We start from the raw sequence: 17863 nt of genomic DNA, 5'->3' as shown, positions 1-17863 counted from the left end.
ACTGAGCCACCCAGGCACCCCTCTCTCCTCTTTTTATAAGGAAACCAGCCATATTGGAGTTAGGGCCGACCTTGATGCTCTATGACCTCGTGTGAATTTAACTGCTTACCTCTGCAAGCACCCTACTTTCCAATCAAGGACACGTCCCTGGGTTCTGGATGGACAGGAGTTCTGGGAGGATGCTGTTCGACCCAGCGCCCACGTGGCAGAGTGGAGACGAGAGAAGCAGGTGCTAGACATGTTCATTCTGCGCAGCGGACGAGAGCCGAGCATGGGTGCGGTGATCGCTCCGCGTCGGGGGCTGCTGCCCACGCTGCCTGGCTGGGACGGGCATTGCGGCACCGGGTCCAGTGCTCTCAGAGGGTGGCCATTCGAGAGACAGCAATGGCGGGCTGGGTGGGCACAGGTGACGGTGAGCCTTCCACCATCAGCCCCCCTCCGGAGCGGCCCTTCCCGGCACGTCAGGTGTGAGTTGGGACCGGGGAGAGGCCCTCTCTGGTCTTCCTCACGGCCCGGCGGGCGTGGGCAGCTTCAGTGCTGTCTCTCGGCGGCCCTGAATCAGGCCCGCCCGTGGGGTGGTGACCCACACACGTACATCCTAAGTCACGGCTGGTGTAACACGCACGTGGACGCGGGCAAAGGCACCAGGAGAGGAAGAAGAAGGCGACAGGGACGGGCAGACTTGGCTCCTGTCACCTGGGAGCTTTGCCAAAGCCCCCGCCCCAGAATATAACCTGGAAACATCGACCAGTGTCACTGCCTGAGTCTGACGAAACCGCAAAAGCACCTTCCTGAGGTTGACGTAACGTGATGCCGGACAGGGTCTCGCAGGGCTTGGGGCTCAAGGTGGTGAAACGTGGGGGCCGTGGATTGGGTCAGCTCCAGCCTTCAGCAGTTTCATTGTACTCCGTTGTTGTATTTTATTTTAAAGCTTATTTATTTATTTAGGGAGAGAGAGCATGCAGGGGAAGGGCAGAGAGAGAGAGAGAGAGAGGGAGAGAGAGGGAGAGAGAGAATCCCAAGCAAGCTCCCCACTGTCAGCCCAGAGCCCGACGCAGGCTCTCACGAACTGTGAGACCATAACTGGAGCCCAAGTTGGACGCTTAACCGACTGAGCCACCCAGGCGCCCCTCGGCCTTCGGCCATTTTAAAGGTATCGTTTCTCGAAAAGTTGCTTGGAGCCTCATGTGCCTCCATCTGCAAAATGGGACTCCTATCCTAACTCACAGGGCTGCCGAAGGCACGACACAGGGTCAGCGGCCGCACCTCCAGCGCATCGGGCCCTTCCGGCCAGAGGGGACAAATTCCCTGCGTGGCCGTGTCTGTTCATTCGCCGTCCCACTCCGGGGCAGGGCCGCACGGCTTGGGGTGAGCACGGCCACCGTTCTCCTCTCCGCCCACCACAACCTCACAACTTGCCGAAAGAACATCGCGTGATTTCCCTTTGTCATCTTTCTTGGGAAGTGAGAGCGCTAGATCTCTGAGCTGACCTTGGCAACCGCGCTTGCGAGCTTCTCGGAGAAAGACAGCAGGTGCAGAGGCAGGGGTGCGTGGGGGCCGTGGGGCTGCGTGTGCAGGAGCCCCGGAGCTGAGGAAGCAGGCAGGCCGTCGTCGGAGAAGCTCCTCCAGCTGGATGGCCAGCCCCAGCTCTCCCCGTGTCTCCAGCTACCGGTGACCCTCCGCTCTTCGGGGTCAGGCCGCGCGAAACTGAACTGACATGAAATCAGTCTTTGGAATCCATTCCGATCCTGGGAAGGGCCGCGTGCGACGGCCAAGAACCTGGGTTTGCCGCCCGTCCGGGGTGAGTGGGCAGCCCCTCAGCCTCCTCCTCCTCCTCCGACCGTGAGGACCCTTTTCTGTTTCCACGCTGAGGGCCGCAGGCTCCAGCTCCGGCCCACGGCCCGCTTTTGTGAATAAAGTTTTATTGGAACACAGCGGCTGGCTTGCTCACTCACTCACGTATTGCCCCTGGCTGCTTTTGCAGGACGATAGCAAATCTGAGTAGCCGTGACTTCCAAAGCCCGAATTACTCACTGTCCGGCCCCAAACAGAAAAAAAGCTTGTCGGTCAATCCCGGCTCTATTCCAAGTATCCACTAATTGGTTTCTTTCTTTCTTTCTTTCTTTCTTTCTTTCTTTCTTTCTTTCTCTCTTTCTTTCCTTTCCTTCCCTCCCTTCCTCCCTTTCTTTCTTTTCTTTTCTTTCTTTCTTTCTTTCTTTCTTTCTTTCTTTCTTTCTTTCTTTCTTTCTTCCTTTCCTTCCTTCTTTCCTCCCTCCCTTCCTTTCCTTCTTTCCCTTATTTCTTTCTTTCTGAAGGAAACTATATTTTATTTTTTTAATTAAAAAAAATTTTTTTTACATTTTATTTACTTTTGAGAGAGAGACAGAGAACAAGTGGGGGAGAGGCAGGGAGAGAGAGGGGGACACAGAATCCAAAGCAGGCTCCAGGCTCTGAGCTGTCAGCGCAGAGCCCGACGCGGGGCTTGAACCCACAAACCGCGAGATCAGGACCTGAGCTGAAGTCGGACACTCAGCTGACTGAGCCACCCAGGGGCCCCAAGAAACTATATTTTAGAAGTTTTAGGTTTACAGAGAAATCACATAGATGTATAGTATTCCTATATACCCCGGGGCACAGTGTCCCCCATTACTAACATCTTCATTAGTGAGGTCTCTTTGTTGCAATTGATGAATCAATTTTGATACGTTATTATTAACTACGGTCCATAGTTTACATTAGGGCTCACACTTGGTGTACATTCTACAAGTTTTGATAGTTTTATGTCTTCATTTAAAAATGTATTATTGGGGGTCACCTGGTTGCCTTCAGTCGGTTGAGCCTCTGACTTTGGCTCAGGTCCCAATCTCATGGTTTGTGAGTTCAAGTCCTGTGTTGAGCTCTGTGTTGACAGCTCAGAGACCCTTTCAGATCCTCTGTCCTCCTCTGTCTCTGTCCCTCCCAAGATTGTGCTGTCTCTCTCTCTCTCTCTCAAAAATAAATAAAAACATTTTTAAATATATTATTACTATTTTTTTAATTACAAAAGCAACTTCAGGCTTACCAGACAGTTGGAACAACACAGACCCCATAGAGGAAGCAGTGGGAGGTCCCCCACCTGCCAACCCTACTTTCTGAAGGCAAAGTGAACACAGCCAACATGTGTCCTCCCAGTTGTGGGGCATGAAACATGTACCACAACTGGCTTTCCCATTAACTATATTCCCTGCACGTCTTTTCGTCAGATCTGTAATGGCTGCGGAATATTCTATCGAACGCATGTGCCACTGTTCTCTTACCCATAGACGTTTAGACGACTTGCAGTGCTGTGTGCTTCCGCTCAGCACTGGAACGAACATTCTGGCCCATTCATCTTGAAGCACTCTGGGTAGCATTTCTGGAGGACAGTTTCCAGGAACGGGAGTGCCCAGCCAGGGAGTGTGAGCATATTTACCTTTGAGAGAAAGGGGACAAAGTGCCGTCCAGAAAGCTTGAGGCTTTCTGTGAATTTCTGTGAATACATACCTGTTTACCACACACAGAGTGGGGACTGGGAGTCAAGATACGGATTCAGGGCACTGAGAGCACAGGACAGAGGAGGCACAGGGTTGGGGCAACCCTGGAAGGCTTCCTGGAGGATGTGGGTTATGGCAGGGTAAGAGAATTCACAAGATCTGGAGGAGAAAAGAGGGGGGAAGTTGGGGTTGGTCATCCAGATAAGAAACTGCCCAAGCAAAGACCGGGCCCTTTATGGACCCTGAGATCATAGGCTGATCCCTACGAATTGCATCAGGCATATGCCTTCTGGGGAGGAAAAGGTCTGGTAGGCAGGGCTGGAAATTGGGTAGACAGTGCACCCTCGCTGGGGTGGAGAGAAGGCATTGACGTTCACGGCCATCTATTTGTAACAGAGCCAAACTTCAAACAACCCAGAAGGGCATTCACGGAACAGATACGTTGTGGTGCATTCATACAGTGCAATACTCTGTAGCCATGAACGGGGACACAGCACTGCTGGCCAGAACACCATGGAGACATCTGGGGCGGGGGACACAGGGGCAATTCTGGGGGCCGGCAAGGTCCTGGCTGCCTGAGCCCCTCCCCCACCCTGAGTTACCCCCCCCCCCACTTTCCTGCTTTCCACCACCCATCTGTGGCTGTAACGACTTCCTGGTCATAATTACCACCTAAGCACACCTCCCTCAATAGGAGGTGTTTCTTTTTCTCAAGGCCCTGGGGAAGGATTCCCGCAGGAGCTGCTGTGGGAGGGTCACGGAGGCTTTACCTGACTTTGGGATCCTTCACGGAGCCCTGCTTTTTTGGTTCTTTGCACATTCTTCTACGTATGCCGAGATTTCACCATAAAGAAGTCTCTCCGGCTTTAAAAATCTGAAAACCATCAGTTTCTTCCCACTCATTATACTGTATCTATAGTGCATGCAACGTATAGCTACATACTCTGTGTGTGTGTGTGTGTGTGTGTGTGTGTGTACGTATATAGAGAGGGGGAAAGGGACAGAGAGATGAGCATATGCTCTGATATATACCTATGTATAAAATGTCCCCATTGAAATAGTGTCCACCCTATTCAACAACAAACAGAAATGACCAAATGGGGAGACGCACCCCCTCCCCCGCCCCCCGCCCCGCACATGGGAAGACAGCGGGCCCGGGGCCTTCCGAGCTGTTGTCAGGCTCTCTGCCTGCTTCCTGGCCCACGTGAGTCAGTTCTGCACCGGCCGGCCCGGCAAGCGCAGCCACGACTTGTGGCTAATCTTCCTGAGAAGCCGGCTCACCGGCCATTCACCTCCCAAAACCCTGGAGTGACTCACGAGGCTCTGCGCGGGGCTCCTAAGGACTTTGTGAGGCAACATGTTGGTCTCCTCTTGAGACACCCTCTAAGAGACGGTGAGCAATCCAGGCCACTGTGATTGAAAAGAAAACAACAACAACAACAACAACAGAGTTTTCCATCATCGGGGCTCCTGGAGCAGCCGAAGCGCGAGGGGCTGGAGGCTGCGTTGACAGGATCTTAGCCTTCCCCCTCCTCCCGACTGGGACTGTTGCGTAATCAGTAGCAAAAAGCCCGCTGATCGCCGTTTACAACCGAGGGGTGAGAGTCAAAACTATCAACCCCAGCGGCCAGCTGCGCAGTCTAAATCATTTCCCCTAAAAGCTGGGATTTGATTTCATTTCCATAGATCCATCCTTCCCCCCCCCCCCCCCACTAAAAAGGCGTTCAAGGCCTAGCACCACAAGCTGGGGGACTAAAAGTCTCAGAACTGTACGCTCGCTCAGTTCCGGAGGCCAGAAATCCAGGCGGCCGCCTGCAGGGTTGGTTCTGGTGGCTCTGAGGGCGAATCCAGGCCTCTCCCAGCTTCTGGTATTTGCTGGCAATCCTCGGCCCTCGTCGGCTTGGAGATGTGTCACCCGGTCCCCGCCTCCGCCTTCACACGGCCTTCTCCCTCATGTCTGCGCCCAGTTGCCCTCTTCTTAGAGGGACACTGGTGGCTGAACTGAGGGCCCACCCTCACCCACGCCCAGGCTTCGTAGGACTCAAGTTGCTACAAACTGGAGGTGCCCTTTAAGGAAAAGAATACAAAATGATTAAATAAAAATGAGGTGCAAATGTGAATGCATATTCAGAATGCAGACAAATCACAAGAAGTTACTGGAGCTGTGGACGCTCAGATGCCTCCCCTCTGCAGTCTGTCCAGGCAACTTGGAGAAACGCCCACCTAGAAAGTGTGGATCAGGTGGGGGCCCCCAAATGTGGGGTGACGATCAGGTGGGAGCCAGTGGCATGGGGGGCAGGCGGGGGGGGGGGTGGGGAGTGTGTGTGAAAGGATTTGCCCCAGGCACAACAAAGGAGGCAGAAGTTTCTAGAACGCTTGGCCGGGGAGCAGCGGGCAGGACAGCAGAGGAGGAACTGTCCGCAAGGAGGCAGTGGGTGGGGCTGTTTTTAAAGCAGGAAGGTGAGGAAGTCTTGGAACCTTCCCTTTTTTGATAACTGTGCCCCGTTGTAAGTAACCCATAGGACTTGTGGATATTGTGAAATGGGCCGGTCTGTATTCAGTCAGGCCGTCCCTGTAGGCCCTTTTGCCTTGATCAATTCCCATTGCTCAAACCTGTTGTCTAAACACAGCCTCTACAGAATACCTCGCAGCCTTCTCTCCCTGTCTACAACACTCTCTGGCTCCCAGAAGCCCTGCGCACTCCTCTCGGCTGTGCAGAGGAGAGCCCTGTGGCTCAGGTTCATCTGATTCCAGCGAAAGCCCCCTCTGCTTAAACAAAGATGCTTTTAGGCCAGACAGGACAGGAAAGGGGACTGGGGGAGGGTGGGGGTATCAGAGTCTCAACAGGAAGGAAGGAGCAGCACCCTGACCTGACTCAGACTGTAGCTGGCCTGGCCTGGGAGCCTGGCCCAGCCGGGCAGTGGTCACCGTCCTCCTTCTTCACCTCTCGGCTTTCTGCTCCCCGTGCACCCCACAGAGAACCCACCACTGGGAAGGGGGCTCCTTCCAGCAGCAACATGCAATGAGTGACCCCGTCCCCCAGCTCCGAGAGCTTCCCTGGCAGCTTGTAAATCATGCCACAGCTTGAAAGGCATGTTCTCAATGCCTCGGTTTTATGTCCCTTGTAAGATAAAAATGTAATCACAACCTTCTGCTATGATTCAGCCAGAAGAAAGATGCCAGTATAAGGACAGGTGTGATGGGGCCACCTGAAACCCCATCACAAGGGAAGAGGCAGGTCCCAGGTGAGGATCTCCCCAGGGGTGCAAACCCGGCTGGGGCCACTTGGCCTGATTTCAGGGGAAGGATGCAGCAGAACTACTCCTTTCTCCCCTGGCCATTGGTCTCCCCAGTCTGCACCTGTCTGCCCAAGCCCTATGACTCCTGAAGATTCAGGGCTGGCCCAAAAGTCCTGGGTGTACTGCTTGTGTAGGGCACAAAGGGTGGCTCCTGCCCACACAGTTAAGCTTGGCCTTTTTAAGCATGCTTTTGAATCGCCTGCTACATTGGGGACTTTGGAAGGATCCCAAATCTGTTCCTTATATCCCAGAATTCTGTTCAGTTTTCCATCCGCCTATCCACCGATCCCTCCACCCAGCATGCATTCATCCATCCAGCCATCCATCCATTCACCCATCCATCCACCCATCCATTCACCCATCCATCCATCATTCCATCCATCCATCCACCCAGCATGCATCTATCCAGCCAGCCAGCCAGCCATCCTCCCACTCATCCATCAGCCCATCTACCCATCTACCCATCCACCCATCCATTCACCCATCCATCCATCATTCCATCCATCCATCCACCCAGCATGCATTCATCCAGCCAGCCAGCCAGCCATTCACCCATCCATCCACCCATCCATTCACCCATCCATCCATCCTCCCACCCATCCATCAACCCATCTACCCATCTACCCATCCACCCATCCATTCACCCATCCATCCATCATTCCATCCATCCATCCACCCAGCATGCATTCATCCAGCAGCCAGCCATCCATTCACCCATCCATCCACCCATCCATTCACCCATCCATCCATCCTCCCACCCATCCATCAACCCATCTACCCATCTACCCATCCACCCATCCATTCACCCATCCATCCATCATTCCATCCATCCATCCACCCAGCATGCATCTATCCAGCCAGCCAGCCAGCCATCCTCCCACCCATCCATCAGCCCATCTACCCATCTACCCATCCACCCATCCATTCACCCATCCATCCATCATTCCATCCATCCATCCACCCAGCATGCATTCATCCATCCAGCCAGCCATCCATTCACCCATCCATCCACCCATCCATTCACCCATCCATCCATCATTCCATCCATCCATCCACCCAGCATGCATCTATCCAGCCAGCCATCCATCCATCCTCCCACCCATCCATCAACCCATCTACCCATCCACCCATCCATTCACCCAGCCATCCACCATCCATAATTCTATCCATCCATCCACCCAGCATGCATTCATCCATCCAGCCATCCATCCACTGTCATTCATCATTCATTTTCCATTATCCATCATCCACCCACTTTTCAACATTCCTCCATCATCCATCTGTCCATCCTCCATTATCCATCACCCATCATCTATCCGTCTCTTAGAAAAGTCTTGAGATCCTGCTAATGTGCCAGGAGCTGTGCTTGCCCTTGGAGTTACAAAGGCTTCAAGAACAGAGTCTTACTGTCATGGAGACTTTGGTACTGAGAAAGCAGAGAGAACATGTGTGACGGGTGTCATCTGCAGGCATAAGGCACAGGCAGTGTCGCAAGCAGGGTGCAGCTGGTGCCTTGCCCCCTTCACCTTCATTCCCTTGCTCTTAGTCCGGTTTCTTAGTAGCTCGCATTCAAAGTAGGGCGGTCCCCTCCACTGATGCTGCCCCCTCCCTCCTCCAAAGCCTGGGAACCAGCCGGAGGAGGACTCCTTGCCCCAGGCACAGGTGATTAGCAGCCTCACCCCTGCCAGTCTGCACAAGACTTCCCCCGAGGCCACAGCAGCTCAAGAATGCTCTGCATTTTTCTCATTTCAATAAAGGTACAAAGGGTACTTCTGGAGGGAGGAAGCCAAGAAATCACGCCCTTTCAGGTACATTCTTGGCTGCCTGGCTGGGAATTATGTTTTTTTGAGGGAGGGGGCTGCTTGGTTTGACAGTTTACCTCTTTGACTCAAGCCTGAGGAATGCTGGCCCGCCCACCTCTTGACCTGCAGACCCCTGGCCCTGCCTGGTGGGAACCAGGAACTCCAGGAGCTCGGTTAAGCACTGGGGACAGGGAGGGATGGGAACTGGAGGTAGGCCTAAGTTCATCTGAGTGACCCGGGGACTTAACACGGGCCTGGAAAAGTCAGCACTGGGTAGGGAATGGAAGGATAGATGGATAGATGAGTGAATGGATGGGTATGTGGATGGATGGATGGATGGATGGATAAATGGATGGATGGATGGATGGATGGTTGGATGGTGAATGGATGGATGGATGGATGCATGGATGGATGAATGGATGGATGGATCGCCTACTACGAGTGGGAGGGCAGGCTGGGAGGAGGGAAGCCCACCACAGCAGAGGGAGGGACAACGAGGGGAGGAGCAAGATGGCTTCAAGCCCCAAGTAGCGAGGGCAGAAAGATGAGGCAGCCGACCCACAGGTCTTCCGAGGCTCTGCATTGCCTGAGCTGGTGTTTTCTTCTGCCCAAGGCTAAAGCTTGGTCTCCACATCCTGAAATTCACCCCTTCCCAATACAGCCTTGTCTCATGGAAGGACTTAGGAGAAGTCACTGCTCCCTCACCCTGCAGTCAGGAGGGTGGAAAGGAGGAGGCTGGCAGCAGCTGTGGCCTCACAGTGTGTTGTGAGAATCGGTGACTCACTACTTCTTACGAATGCAGAGCTGGACACTGTCTGGGAGCTTGGGGAAGGCAGTCCACACCACACACCTCGCCGGAGATGCTAACAGAGGGAATGTTGCCCTGTGTGCTGGCTCTGCCCCGTAAGAGCGGCCTATGACCTTGGGCAAGTCGCCCCACTTCTCTGAGTCTCGCCATCCTGCCTCTGAAGCGGTGATGAAGATAATAACAGTATCTCCCTCAATGGCTTGTGTGCGGCTTCACAGTGTCAGTAAAAGTCTTTGAGCTCCCAGGAGAAAGGCGCCAGGAGCCACAAGGTGTTATTAGAAGTAATTGGGCCTGCAATTGAATAAATCTTCAAAGCTGCCAGACTCAGTTTACTTCGCCTGGGTTTTCTGGCCCCTCTTGATCTCTCTGTGTCCACCTGGCTACTTCTCCCCTCCTCACCCTTACCACCCCTTTGTCCTTCTTGTGTCACCAGCAAGTTACTCTCCCACTTTCCTTCCTAGCTTGAGTCCCCACAATGTCGGGGAGCCTGGGTGGCTCAGTCGGTTGAGCGTCCGACTTCGGCTCAGGTCTGATCTCACCGTTCCTGGGTTCGAACCCTGCGTCAGGCTTTGTCCTGACATCTTAGAGCCTGGAGCCTGCTTCAGATTCTGTGTCTCCCTCTCTCTCTGACCCTCCCCCACTTGCACTCTGTGTGCGTCTCTCTCTCTCTCTCTCAAAAATAAACATTTAAAAAAATGTTCTAAAGAGTCCCCACAATGAGTGTTCTGCCTCCGAAGCGATGGAAACCAAGCAAGTAGAACTGTCAGGGACCCTGAGGAGCATTGAATCCAAACCCCAAGCCAGAAAAGATAAATGTTGTCTATCTGTCCATCCATCCATCCATTCATCTATTCATTCATACAATCATCTATCCATCCACCCATCTATTCACTCACCCATCCATCCATCCATCTATCCATCCATCCATCCACCCATCCATCTATCCATCCATGCACCCACCCATTTATCCATCCATCCAACCATGCATCCATCCAACCATGCATCCATCCATTTACTCATCCATCCATCCATCCATCCACCCACCGATTTGTCCATCCATTCATCCGTCCATCTGTCCATCCATCTGTCCATCCATCCATCCATCCATCCATCCACCCATCCATTCACTCATCTACCCACCTATCCTTCCAACCCCCCACCCAATGTTGGCTTTTTCAGGCCCATGTTAAGCCCTGGAGTCACTCAGATGAACTCAGACCTACCTCCAGTTTCCAGCAAAGATGCAGAGTACAGGGTTTACCTGGGAAAATAAATGTGAGACAGTACCCAGCTTCTCAAAGGACATTCCCTGTCCCACTCTACACACCTCCAAGAGGCTTTTCTTCATTCTCATTGCCCTGATCTACACTCCATTTGCTCCTCTGCAGGGGTGAGGGTGTTGGGACACAGGGGATGACCCCAAGGCCCCTCTCTGCACCCCTCTGATCTGGGGATATTCTCTGCTGGGGAGACTGTGGTGCAGGCAGCCATGTGTGGGCTCTGGAGGAAGAATCCAAAGCTAGGGTCAGTTTCATCAAAGGGAGGTCAAACCAGCAGAGGGTGGGCAGAGGAGCTGAAGTCTTTCGTTCCTCACCTGCTGCCCACTGTGGGTTCTGAACGACTCCCCAGGAGCTCAAAGGGTGGTCCAAGGAACACCAGCTTCAGAACCCCCCAGGAGTTTATTTAGCATTCGCACAAACCTGGCCCCAGCCCTTTCGAATTAGGATCTGAGAGAGCCCAGGCATCTGTGTGTGAACAACTTCTCAGGGATTCGTTGTGCATGGTGTTTGAGAACTACAGCTCCAGAAGTCGAGTGTGCACTTGACCCTGTCCTGGGATGTCCCCAACCCCTTGAACCTGTTGAGGCTGAGTCTTGCCTGCATGGCAGAGATCTGTGGGCTGTCAGGGGACCCTCGATCCTGCTGGGTGTGGACTGTCCTCTTCTTGCTCTCAATCCTGACCCCAGGTCCACAAGCCAGCATGATAGAGGAGAAGCCTTGGGTTTGCAAAGGACAGGAAGATGGCTTCTTCCATCATTCACGATGAGGACCAGGGTTTGGGGCCTGTCCAGCCCCAGGTAAAATCCAGAGTGGGCTAAGCCTACTGTCAGTGCTCTATCCCCTCCTCCTGCCCTTCCCTCCTCTTCATCTGCCTCCCTGGTCTCAGCTCCCCTCCTGCTCGCCTCCCTTATTAGACAAGGGACTCTGTGGAACGGGGACTTCAAATTATGGGTCCTCTATGATATGCTAGGCAACCTGCCCGATGTTTAATATAACAACCTATGAGGCCTGTCTTCCTTCCTTCCCTCCTTCCCTCCTTCTTTCCTTCTTTCCTTCCTTCCTTCCTTCCTTCCTTCCTTCCTTCCTTCCCTCCTTCCTTCTTTCTTTCCTTCCTTCCTTCCCTCCTTCTTTCCTTCCTTCCTTCCTCCCTTCCTTCCTTCCTTCCTTCCTTCCTTCCTTCCTTCCTTCTTTCCTCCCCTTCCTTCCTTCCTCCCTTCCTTCCTTCCTTCCTTCCTTCCTTCCTTCCTTCCCTCATTCCTTCCTTCCTTCCTTCCTTCCCTCCTTCCTTCCTTCTTTCTTTCCTTCCTTCCTTCCCTCCTTCCTTCCTTCTTTCTTTCCTTCCTTCCTTCCCTCCTTCCTTCCTTCTTTCTTTCCTTCCTTCCTTCCCTCCTTCTTTCCTTCCTTCCTTCCTTCCTTCCTTCCTTCCTTCTTTCCTCCCCTTCCTTCCTTCCTTCCTTTCTTCCTTCCTTCCTTCCTTCCTTCCTTCCTTCCTTCCCTCATTCCTTCCTTCCTTCCTTCCTTCCCTCCTTCCTTCCTTCTTTCTTTCCTTCCTTCCTTCCCTCCTTCCTTCCTTCTTTCTTTCCTTCCTTCCTTCCTCCCTTCCTTCCTTCCTTCCTTCCTTCCTTTCTTCCTTCTTTCCTCCCCTTCCTTCCTTCCTCCCTTCCTTCCTCCCTTCCTTCCTTCCTTCCTTCCTTCCCTCATTCCTTCCTTCCTTCCTTCCTTCCCTCCTTCCTTCCTTCTTTCTTTCCTTCCTTCCCTCCTTCCCTCCTTCTTTCCTTCTTTCCTTCCTCCCTTCCTTCCTCCCTTCCTTCCTTCCTTCCTTCCTTCCCTCATTCCTTCCTTCCTTCCTTCCTTCCCTCCTTCCTTCCTTCTTTCTTTCCTTCCTTCCCTCCTTCCCTCCTTCTTTCCTTCCTTCCTTCCTCCCTTCCTTCCTTCCTTCCTTCCTTCTTTCCTCCCCTTCCTTCCTTCCTTCCTCCCTCCCTCCCTCCCTTCCTTCCTTCTTTCCTTCCTTCCTTCCTTCCTTCCTTCCTTCCTTCCTTCCTTCCTTCTTTCCTCCCTTTCTTCCTTCCTTCCTTCCCTCCTTCCTTCCTTCCTTCCTCCCCCAAATATTTCCTTGCTGAAATAGTGCTCTGAGAAAGGCTGTACTTTCTTCCTTCCTTCCTTCTTTCCTCCCTTTCTTCCTTCCTTCCCTCCTTCCTTCCTTCCTTCCTTCCTTCCTTCCTTCCTTCTTCTCTTTCTTCCTTCCTTCTTTCCCTCCCTCCTTCCTTCCTTCCTCCCCCAAATATTTCCTTGCTGAAATAGTGCTCTGAGAAAGGCTGTACTTCGCAGAACTCACATTCTCATGGGGGAAACTGACACACACAAACTAGAAGTAAACCTGTAACATGTCAGATGGAGGTAAGTCCCTTGAAAAAGAGGAAACTGGAGAAGGAGAGGGACCGTTTGGGAGGGCCACACTTTTAAATTGGATGTTCAGGTGAGATTTGAGCAAAGACCCGAAGAGGTGAAGGAGAACCCCAAAGAGCTGATGAGATAAGAGAAATTCTGGCCGGCAACCAGCAAGTGAAAAGGTCCTGAGGAAGGATCGTGCTGGTAGCGTCCAAGAAACAGTGCAAAGGCCAGTGTTGTGGGAAGGACGTGGTGGAAGGGAACAGCGACAAGAGACGACAGGCAGCAGAGGGTGACATCACCCAAAACCCCACAGCTGCAAACAACAGCCACTCTTCTTCCTGGGGGGGTCTGCAGCCTGGGCTGGTCCTCCAGGGGTCCTCAGTGTGGCTGCCCCAGGCTGGTGGGCCAGCCGGATGGCAGGGCATCTCCCTGCTCACGGTCCCAGGGCGTCTCTCTCTCTCTCTCTCTCTCTCTCTCCTGTGGCCTTTCCCGGAGTTCTGTGTGTGCAACCGTCAGGGAGAGCCACTGGCCTTCGTGCGCAGGGGCCCCGGGCACTCAGAGGTGCGAACGTGGAGGCTGCCAGGTTTTCTTGAGGCTTAGGTCAGCAGATGCCACTTCTGCCACACTGCGTCCATCAGACTGAGCCACGAGGCGGCCAGATTTAAGAGGGGACCGTGCACAGGCTTGAGCGCTGGACGGGGTGGCTCCTGGGGCCACATGGAAGAGACGAGCACTCAGGGGCACGCGACACGGGGGCTGCTCCCAGCTGCGCGTCTCGGGACCTTGCTCTCCGTTGCTTCCCCTCAGCTCGGACAACCAGAGAGGATAAAGTTGCCACGTGCGGACTTCGGCAAGAAGCGAGGTCAGGGCGCGGTGGGTCATCGGGAGTTCGGTTCAGACCCGTTACACCTGGATGCTCGTGAGACATGGGACGATGTGCAGGATGAGACCTGGGGATTCCGGGGAAAGGTCGGCCCCGGAGGGAGAGGAAGCTCGGGGTCACATGCGGACACGGCAGGTCTGAGGCTGGGTGAATCAGTGTGGGGGGGGCGGGGAGTGCAGACCAGAGAAGGAGGCAGGGCCGGGCGGAGGGGGCAGGGCCAGTGGGCAGGCGTGGGGACCCGATGGCACCTTCACCCTCAGTGGGGGAGGATCGCTTAGAAGTCAAAGGCATGACTCTTGGGGAAAGTGAGCCCCTGTCAGCTATTTATCGATCCCCACAGTGAGGAAGCCAGTGAGCGGTCCGCAGTCCTGTAGGAGGAAGGCGTGGGGAGGACGTTGCCACGTGGCCTAGGGCTCTACAGGGCACTCAGACCATCCCCGTTGGGAAGTAACGTATTGGTGGACAAGCCATCAGCATCTCTGCGGGACAAAACCTGGCTGTGCTGCCGTCGGAGTCACTCACATCGCTGTCGCTTAACGTGAACCCTGGCAGAACTGTCACCCCATCAGTAGAAAAGGCCCAGGGCCCCTTGGGTTCCCCGTGGTTTCCGGGACGTCGCTGGGCATGCCTCGTGCTGGCTGGCGAGACCACGCTCCCCCACGAGAGACAAAAGACAGAGGCCCGGCGTGCCCCACGTGGCTGAGAATGAGTCCCTGGATCTTGGTTACGGAAGAGAAACCCAGCTGGATAAGCTAAGCTCAACTGAGGTCACACGGCCAGAGAGGACGAGCCAGACGCAGATGCAGGTGTCTGATACGGAGGCTCCCAGGTCCTGGGGCTAGTAAGCAGCTGGCTGAGGACCTCACTCACTCCCGGGACGCCTGCAAAGGGAAAGCATGGCGACCCCAAAAGGAATGATCCGGCCAAGAAGTGCCTCGGTTGAGGGGGGAGGCACGGCAAACGCCCCGCCTGAAAATGCAATTTGTATCGACTTTCCTTCGCACCAAGTTCATTGCTTCCAAAGAACGTCTCAAGACGCGGGGTCCCACAGCTCGCTGGAGCCAGGCCAGGCTTAGGGTTGCTTCTCTGGGGGAGCCCCCTCACTGTGGTGGGTGCTAACGTTGGGGGGAACAGAGCAAGACGGACTTTCACTGGATGTGTCTTTTCACCAGAGGTAGCGAAGATACAGAAGGAGAGAAGCCATCCCCAGGGGGCTTGGTGTGGGGGAGCCAGAGGAAATTGCAAAGGCAAAGAGTCCCGCGGGCTTATCACAGCTTAATCGCAGGGGATGGAGCGTGTCCGAGTCTTCCTGGAAACCCCAAGGCGAACAATAACCCCACTGACCTACCTTTTGCCGTGACCGCCAGGAGGCTCAGACAGGATCAGCGGGAACACAGTAGTCCCGCTTCCTCCATCAGAGGCGAGCCCGCCTGGCATTTGTGTCAGTCACACGCAACCAAGGCAGCCCTTGCGTCTGTCTCCGTCTCTCCTTTCGCTACAAATAGAGACACAGTTCTCAAGTTCTGCTCGAACGCAGCGGGAGAGAAACAGCTCAGAAATAAACACCCAAGTGAGTCACTTCGCGGCTAACTTTTCTGAGTTTTAATAACCTGGTCATCTTTACCCCTAGAAAGAGATCTCCAACAAGCCATTCCTTTGCGGTTTGCAGCGCAAAAAAGAGGGACTAATGCTTCTCCAGGTGGCCAGGCGTTCAGGTGGGGATAGACGAGCTGGAATCGGTCAGGTTCAAGGGAAAATGTCTATTAGCCCGTAGAGCAGTCTTAAAGGAATTCAACCAGGAAGCCATATTTTCCACCCCAAACTTCAGGGCGACTGTCCAGTGCCCGTGGCATTCCCTCGGGTGAGAGGTGACCCGGCGGAGAGGCGGTGGGAAGGGCATGATTGGGGTGCGTCCTTGTATGAGCCGTCCCGTGAGCTGAGGTCTGAAAGCACATGTGAGGAGAAAAACCATCAGTGTGGAGGAGGTGAGTGTCCTCGAGAGGCGCTCATGTGGCAAGAAAGAGCAGTGGTGGTTTTTGTGTTTTAGGTTAGTATCACATGTATTGTTAAAAATGTATCACATTTTAACATCCAGTTTTCCATTGGTTTTTGAGGTTCAACCTACAAATCCAATCATTTTCCTGTAAATTCAGGACATTTTAATATCACTTTCAGGGGGGCTTGATCTGATTGATATTTGAACAACTCAGTTTGAACTACTAAACTCCCTAATGTAATCGATCGTATTTAAAACTTAATAAATCTGACTCCCTTAAACAATTTAAACTGCACTGTAAATATATACATATATATATATATATATATATATATATATATATATATATATTTTACATTACTTCAAATGGCTCCAAGAAGCAAAACCCCCCATGTACTAAGATTGTTCCACTAAATCTAACAGATTGAGTTTGAATGGGGTAAATATCAGTCCTTGACTGTCCCAGTGTCGTGTATAGATTTAGCAAAATGCCTTTATGCTTTTCCAATGAAATCATGGGTCTAAAATCAATTACTCGGGGCGCCTGGGTGGCGCAGTCGGTTAAGCGTCCGACTTCAGCCAGGTCACGATCTCGCGGTCCGTGAGTTTGAGCCCCGTGTGGGCTCTGGGCTGACGGCTCAGAGCCTGGAGCCTGCTTCCGATTCTGTGTCTCCCTCTCTCTCTGCCCCTCCCCCGTTCATGCTCTGTCTCTCTCTGTCCCAAAAATAAATAAATGTTGAAAAAAAAATTTTTTTTTAATAAAAAAATAAAAAAAATAAAATAAAATCAATTACTTAATGGCACAATTTAAACCCCAATTACAAGGCTGATCTGACACTTACCATATGGTGCCAAATTCTCTTTTTTAAAATTTTTAAAAACTGTTTATTTTGGCCAAGTTGTTTAAGCATCTAACTTGGGCTTGGGTCATGATCTTGCGGTTTGTGGGTTCAAGCCCTGCATCGGGCTCTGTGCTGACAGCTCAGAGCCTGGAGCCTGCTTCGGATTCTGTGTCTCCCTCTCTCTGGCCCTTCCCTGCTTGTGCTCTGTCTTTCTCTGTCTCCCAAAAATAAATAAAGGTTAAAAAAAGTTATTTTAGTGATGCGGAAGAATATTTCATATGGGAAAATTTTCATGGTCTGTGAAAAAATACATACGGCACGATCCAAATTTTGTATAAGCACTTATCTGTAATTTTTAAACCCGAAATTTTAGGCAGCAATAAAAAGGTTCACCAATAGGGGCGCCTGGGTGGCTCAGTCGGTTGAGTGTCCGACTTCGGCTCAGGTCATGATCTCACGGTCCGTGAGTTCGAGCCCCGCGTCAGGCTCTGTGCTGACCGCTCAGAGCCTGGAGCCTGTTTCCGATTCTGTGTCTCCCTCTCTCTCTGACCCTCCCCTGTTCAGGCTGTGTCTCTCTCTGTCTCAAAAATAAATAAACGTTAAAAAAAAGTTAAAAAAAAAAGAAAGGTTCACCAATAAAGATTAATCGTTTAAAAAAATCATTTAAGGGGCACCTGGGTGGCTCAGTGGGTCGAGTGTCCGACTCTTGGTTTCAGCTCAGGTCACGATCCCAGGATCATGACCTCGTGGAATCGAGCCCCACATTGGGCGCCACACTGAGTGTGGAGCCTACTTGGGATTCTCTCTCTCTCTCTCTCTCTCTCTCTCTCTCTGTCTCTCTGCCCTTCTGTCTCTTCCTCATTCATGCACTCACACGCACTCTCTCTAAAATAAAAAAAAATTATAATTTTTAAAAACCCTATTGGAATCGAGGGTCACCCACTAATTTCCTTTGGAGATGGTCTCACCTGAGTCTGTTAGAAACCAGCAGAGCCTGAGAGCTTTGTTCGGCTGGAGAACGAGATGTCCCAGCCACCGGCGGGGTGCACG

General features: G+C 52.8%; 1 long non-coding RNA gene across 2 annotated transcripts; it reads right to left on the bottom strand.

The window, feature by feature from the left end:
- Window positions 1–1010: 1010 nt before the first annotated feature.
- On the bottom strand, window positions 1011–5534 carry LOC109503294. Of its 2 annotated transcripts, XR_002162189.3 has the most exons (5): window positions 5286–5534; window positions 4830–4922; window positions 4283–4386; window positions 3297–3671; window positions 1011–2033 (listed from the first exon to the last, which is right to left on the bottom strand). It is a non-coding gene; the product is annotated as an uncharacterized LOC109503294 (long non-coding RNA). The 2 variants fall into 2 exon arrangements; XR_006584769.1 differs by having other exon boundaries at window positions 4283–4922.
- Between the last annotated feature and the right edge of the window lie 12329 nt (window positions 5535–17863).

The sequence above is a fragment of the Felis catus genome, chromosome C2, assembly GCF_018350175.1.
Source record: "Felis catus isolate Fca126 chromosome C2, F.catus_Fca126_mat1.0, whole genome shotgun sequence".
NCBI lineage: Eukaryota > Metazoa > Chordata > Mammalia > Carnivora > Felidae > Felis > Felis catus.
The sequence above is the reverse complement of the archived record's forward strand: the minus strand, read 5'-3'. Positions and strand labels throughout refer to the sequence as shown.